The sequence below is a fragment of the Dermacentor silvarum genome, chromosome 7, assembly GCF_013339745.2.
Source record: "Dermacentor silvarum isolate Dsil-2018 chromosome 7, BIME_Dsil_1.4, whole genome shotgun sequence".
NCBI lineage: Eukaryota > Metazoa > Arthropoda > Arachnida > Ixodida > Ixodidae > Dermacentor > Dermacentor silvarum.
In genome coordinates this window covers 138,018,778-138,025,365 of record NC_051160.1, presented here as the reverse complement: position 1 = coordinate 138,025,365, position 6,588 = coordinate 138,018,778, and the positions used below count along the sequence as shown (strand labels likewise).

The window sequence follows — 6,588 nt, the reverse complement described above, 5'->3', positions numbered from 1 at the left end:
TGGAGACATTCCTGTGCTAAGGAATACCTGGATTTGTCACACTGGATTATGACCATTAGTAAATCTAAAAAAAAAAAAAAGGATTGGCTACTAAACAGCACGTCAACGAGTTAACAAGTTTAGTTCAGTGGACGCACTCAACAGTGCCGATTGTAAATGTAGTGCTGTGACGTAAAACTAAATTTTGAGGGTTTATGTGCCAAAATCAAGATCTTATTATGAGATACACGGTAATGGGAAACTGCAGATAAATTTTCAGCAGCTCGGGTTCTTTCACGTGCCCGGAATTCACGGTACACGAGCGGTTTTGCATTCTGCCCCCATTGGAGTGCGGCCACCGCGGTTCTAATTGTACCCGTGAGCTCGAGTTCAGCAGCACAATGTCACAGCCACTGGGCTACCGCGGTTCGTTGCGTTCCACGACCAGAAAGAAACATCAGCGTACACTACACTGCTTTTGAGCCCCCTTAGAAATATAAAAACAAAAAGTGGCAGTTTCGCCCGAAAGACGAAGCTTTGATAGCTATAGCAATGTATTAGACAACTGCGCGAAGCAAGGTTCGTAGTTTCGTCGGCTGTATAAATTGCAGCAAACATTCGTTTACAAATTACATTAGCAAGCATGGGGGTCACGCGCGCACGTGCTAACAAGAACAGATCTCACTCAATGACCGCGAATGCTTGCTATCACTGCGCTGGCTTGATGAAGAGATGAAGAGCGCAAACAGAGGGGACCGAACGCTTCTGCTGCTTCTTTCCTTCAACGCGTCTCCGAAACTTGAAATTACGCTACCTCGGCTCACCCCGCCTTTGGACCCATCGGAGATAACCTCTAACAGGGCGAGCGTGGCGCAATACCGGTTTAGAGGAACCGGAAGGGGTGATGCGTGCTAAACCAACGCCTCCCTTCCCTTCCCCCGCGCGAAAGGCTTTCGCGCGTGTTATCACGCCACGCGCGCCCATCATGCCACTAGCCATCTCGGGTCACGCTCGAACACTTGCTCTCACGTGCACAGTCAACGGCGTGGCTTAGCATCTTATCGCACTTGGACTTCATACGTAAGCTCACGGCAACGCCAACAGATAAATTTCACCGGTTGTGTCCATATATAGTCGCTATAACAAATAAACGTGAATAGTTCTACCTTGTTTAAATTCATGGCCGTTTCATTCGTGAACATTATTCACGTTAAGCAAAATTATCAGTGAGCAAAACATTTTTTTTTTTCAACGCGAGGAAAGAAAACCGAAACTTGCGCCTGTGTTGTGCGGCCCCAATGTGATCCAAAGCCGAAGGCTCGAAGCCATCAAAAGCCTGGCGCCATTTTGTAGTTGTGTTGCATCATGTGCGAGCACGCTGTCGTTTACGGTGGGAACTTCTTTCCATGCTACGTGATTGCGACGGAATGGACGGCCAGCAGCAGCGTGTCGCCGATTTTGTCTTTGCCGACATCGAACAAGTGAAGCTCGCCAGACCGTGGCAAGCACCCGAAGTGTTGCGGTCTGCACTGCGTTGTCTTTCGCACAGAGACGGCCAGATGCATATGAAAGCCTACCAGCATGGAGTGACTGTGCTATTTTTCTCCTAACGCCTCAGGTGAGTATATCAGTTTTTGTTCGAGTTTGCAAACGGCGCGTACTCGGCTCCTCCGGTTTGGCTACATTTTGCGCGACGTTTCTCATGGCAGTTATAGACATTTCCTCGGCCATAGCCTCCTCTATAACTTTTGTGCCTGCGCGGTCGGTCCCTCACCGCCGTCCCCTGATTCTCTCTTTTTACGCCTCGGCGTTCCCCTAGGGGCGCTCGCGTCCCATAATAGCTCACTCGGCGTTCGCTGCAACAGCAGGTGCACACCGCTACGCTGCGGTTTTCCCGCCGCGTGCACAATCAGTTTACCGTGCTTGTTCTAAAACTCTGCTTGCCTGTTGATGTTCTTTCTAGTGTGGTGCGTGTCCCCAAAGTGCTTTGCTAACTGCAGCACTCACTGAGACAGCCGTGCCTGTGTGCGCTTTCTTCCAACTTTTGGTCGACTCGGGTAAGTTCTTTGTTAAATGTGTTACATCGTAAAGAAAATTCGCTTGTTTCAAGGCAACATGCCTAAAAGTGGTATTTTTGTTGTCTGCAGCACTACCGATAAAGAGAAAAGGCGGCTGTCCAAGCTCAGAAGTTTGGTTGCGCCCCGAATGCTGCACAATGCCGTACTGCTGCGTACCGCACTGCAAATCATGGAGCGGCTGGAAAGAAACCGGAGTATCATTCCACGAAATTCCCAGTGACCAAGAACTTCGCGAAAAGTGGCTTAAGGTAATCTCGAGAGACAACTGGACCCCAAATAGCACATCTTGTTATTCCACTGTTTGTAGCCGACACTTAATTCGTCCCGTCCGACTTTAAAGAAGGGTGCACGACGCGAAGACTGAAGAAAGGCGTTGTGCCCAGCGTCTTCCAAGAGTATCCATCATATTTGCAGCCTCGAAAGCAAACCGAAAGAAGCGATGCAGCCCTCAGGAAACGTACCACGACCCTCGAGGAGCATCTCGACAGGGGGAAGACGTTGCTCCCAACACCAGATGTTGCTGCACTAGCAATGGTTGGTGGATATATCGCACGAAAAATCCACGAAACCATTTCCTGTGATGAATGCTTCACTCTAGTAACGAAACCAAACACTTCTACGCCATCGGATGCCTTAATTAGGCACCAGGACAGAGGTGGACTCCTCTATCCGTCTGCTGAGCTTGTAATGGTTCTGCATTCGCTAAAGAAGTACATGGAAGTTTTCCTCGCAAAAGCGAGAAAGATGAAGCAGCCACTAAAGGCTGCCGTTGACAACGCCGCGAAAGTACTTCAGAAACGTGAACAACTCAAGTGCTCAGCCCCAGGCCATCATGAAAAACTCTTGGACGTTGTGTTTATGAAGTTTCTCCGTCCACTTTTTGTGAACTTCGCGACGAGCGTGACTGACAAACACGACTTTGCGAAAGATTTCCACGCCAAACCGTTGTCTCGAAAAGTGCTCAAGCTATGAGCGCGAAATCAAATATAAAAGTTCGCATTGCATTCCGCATACAGTGTGTGTTAAAAATTTCATGTGTGCACCCTATTTAGCGTATACGCATAGTCTAATGCCATGAAGACGTTTCTAGACGATCACCAATGCAAGCGTGCACATAGGCCACGTCGTCTGCTCTTATTGTGGGATCGGGGCGGCTTCTAGCGGCAAGCACCGGAACTATGAGGGACGGACGGCGCCTGTGTATTCCGCGCCAACGCGCGGGCACGAAAAGTATAGAGGAGGCTATGCCTCGGCATGCGCGTGCGGATGCATGCTTACTAGTGGCAGACGGAGGCTTCAGGAGAGAACCTGATATTATAACGAAGCTGTACTGCTAGGATAAACACCGTTTTTACCGATCCTAGTGACGAGCGGCCTGTCGCATTGAAAAATCCGCAGAAGCTATGCAGAAGTACTGCATAGCTTGAAATGTAGAAACAATAGTAGCACCAGTCTGACATTCGCTGCCGAAGACAAGTCGTCGAAAACGTTGAAGACAGCTTGTGTATCTTGAAGATTCACTAGCGCTTCAGGTACATTACCGATAATAATAAAATCACTACAATGCTGTATAAGCATTGAACCAAAATAAATTTAATGTCTTTTTGGCTGCAGGTCAGAAACACATTAGCGAACAATCTAAATCGACATATAATGTAATATTTCTCAAGGGATCTTTATTTTCACTGTTACTATTTAAAAGCATGAATTTGCTGCAACCTTTATATAGTAAAACCTACTAGGCTTCGTGTTCTGTTATGAATTCGTAATATTATTACTGGATTTTCCATTTTGTGTCTTATGTTTTATGGAAAGAAGGTCCTTTCATTTGTATTTTTGTTATTATATTTGTATTTGTATATTTAGCAAGCAGTAATGAGTTCATTGCAAAGTTGTACCTCCCAGTGAGCTGCGTATGAACCCACCCAAGTTAAACCTGTCTTGGCTATTGTAATGTACGTGTAAAAATTTCAAGTAAATACAGCTGTCGTTGGCTTGATTGCTGTAGGATATTTTGTTGTAAAAGTAGAATTCTTGGTATTGTTTTACTGCTTCCATGCAGAAATACCTTTTTTTCGTGTACGAAGAAACTCTGACAGCATTGAATGAAATATGATGAGGTGTGGTGTATTATTCTACTAATTAAATTTTTTTAAATTTCGTCTGTCATGTATCAGAGATTAGTTTACCTTCTTGTAGAAACAATGTTGTGTTATCTCCTACTCTACTGCTGTTTTCCTGCATATTTTTGTAATTTGGAAATGTATTTTATTTTAGGTATTGAAGAAGCGGCAACAGCCACAGGAAGTAGCCATCTTATCCAGCACGTTATGGGTGAGAAATCACAGCAGGCACTTTGGCATTTCTCCTTAGCAGTATGATGCTATTCGTTGCAATTTTTTTTGTCCTCATTCCTGCCTTATTCATTTTAGTATTATTGTGCGAACGGTAATACGGTTACATATAATCGCTCAAGGACGACACATGGCTGGAGGAGACAAGACACACATGCCTCCTTTCTTTGTCCGTGTCTCAATGTTGTGCAGTTACTCTGTTATTTACCAACAAGCCCCAATTTCTCGTCAAGTACGTTTACTAATTCTCTATTACAATTTAATCAACACAACATTGAAAGGACATATGTACACACGCAGGAAGACGGAGACTTCAAATGATGAAGAGCCATAGAACAAGAAGCATTGCTGGAGTCAATGTTTCGGCAAGGAGAATAAGACAAGTCCTCTTGTCAGCTTGTTGGCTCCAGCGACATTCCTTGTTCTACCACAATTTGCCGGTAAAAGGAACCATTATTGCTCTTGCTGAAGTATTATGCATTATGGAATAAAAATTAGGGTGAAATGTCAAGAATCTGAAAATTTTTCTGTATTCTAATGCTAGAGCCAAGACACAGGCAGACAAACAAGAATAAGATTTAGAGAAGCACTTCTTCACTACCCGGCTGACCAGCTTCATTCGCAGCTTGCACTTTATTGCATTAATGACCATAGAAATTCATTAATTGAAGTAGCTTGATGATTTACTTATGACAAGAGATGCTGAACTTGGTATAATGCAGGTTAAAAAATATACAATAACATTTTAAGATGGCAGGCTCCAGCTGACAGGCACATCACTTGATGGCGTGAGCTCAGGTTCGGGTTGCACACTCTTTTTTTGTCTTCGTTGGCACTTTCATGAACATAACTAACTGCTGCTTCGTTTTTGGTGGGATTGTAGTTGTGTTGTAGGACCTAACTGTTTAACTTTATTTGTATTGGTAACCATTTTACACAGACAACTGCTGCATTTTTGTAAATTACGACATGGTAGAACTTGGAACATTTGTACAAATTTGTTGCAGGTACAAGTTGGCGGCTCCTGCTTCTGCGACCACCCTGTCTCGACTGCGCCCACTAGAGTTGGCAGCCTTAGTGATGATGCCCAGCAGGCCAACGGCAGACAGCAAGATGCAGGTAAATACATGTAATCCAGCACCATCTTTTTGACTGAAGCAGCTTGTAGCCACTCAGCAATGAATTACTTGGAAGTAGTATAGGTGCCCCACTATTGGTGCAGCAATGCTCAAGTCCATGTAATTTGTTTTAGCCACCAAAAGGCTATGTGGATTAGACAAACCACAATGCACATTGTCATACTAGTGGAGACCACTTATACAATTTTTTTCTTCCTTAACACAAAAACTATGTTGATAAAGCTTTACCAATTTGAAAGCAATACAATGTGCTCTCAGATCTGGTATTTGGCATATTTTTCCTAGGACCGCCTCATTGTTAAACCTGCAGGTAAACATACGCCGAAACTGAGTTTTCTGCAAGTTCATCCTCATCTTTGTGCACTTCTGCATGAGATATATTTCTGAAACCAGTTTGTGAACTCAGTACATGTCCTGAACACTTGGATCAAGTTAGTTGCCAGCTTTTGCTAGGAGCCATTTCTCTGAAAATAAATTGGGCCATTTTGCCAGTTTTAATGGCCCATAATAAACTGAACATGTTTTACTTTGCTTAATCTGTATTGATGATTCATTTCTACATAAGTTCTTTACTTTATTTGTTTTGGAAATTCCTTCATTGCATGAGCAAGTGCTCTTTTCCGTGCTTTGTACTTGCAGCTGATGGACTGGATTGGTATTCTGTGCACTGTTAATTTACATCTGCTAATGTCATTATCTCTTATTATCATTGTATGCCACTCCTGCTTGGGCCACGCCAAGGCCTGCAGTATTGTATAAATAAATAAATAAAATAACAATGGCCAATGCTCAAGGAATACAATTTTAGGTGTAAGACATCTTCATTTTCCTGAGAAAAATTTGTTCTGCTCTCATATGCCTTTTGGTGCCTTAGAATAAAAACTCACATAGAACTTACGCTAGTAAAAAAATGGGTCACCGAGAAATATTTCATGAAATGATCATTTGTTCTTATATTGAAGGGCCTCCAATTTTTCAAAAGGAAATCCCAAATAGTCAAGCGCCAGGTTGGGACAGTTGGCATGCAATAGCCTTCGT

The 6,588-nt window shown here is 43.8% G+C and overlaps 1 long non-coding RNA gene across 1 annotated transcript; it reads left to right on the top strand.

The window, feature by feature from the left end:
• Positions 1 to 1,378: 1,378 nt before the first annotated feature.
• Positions 1,379 to 5,906, top strand: LOC125946996 (uncharacterized). Its single transcript, XR_007468057.1, has 3 exons — positions 1,379 to 1,597; positions 4,335 to 4,391; positions 5,419 to 5,906. It is a non-coding gene; the product is annotated as an uncharacterized LOC125946996 (long non-coding RNA).
• Positions 5,907 to 6,588: the final 682 nt, after the last annotated feature.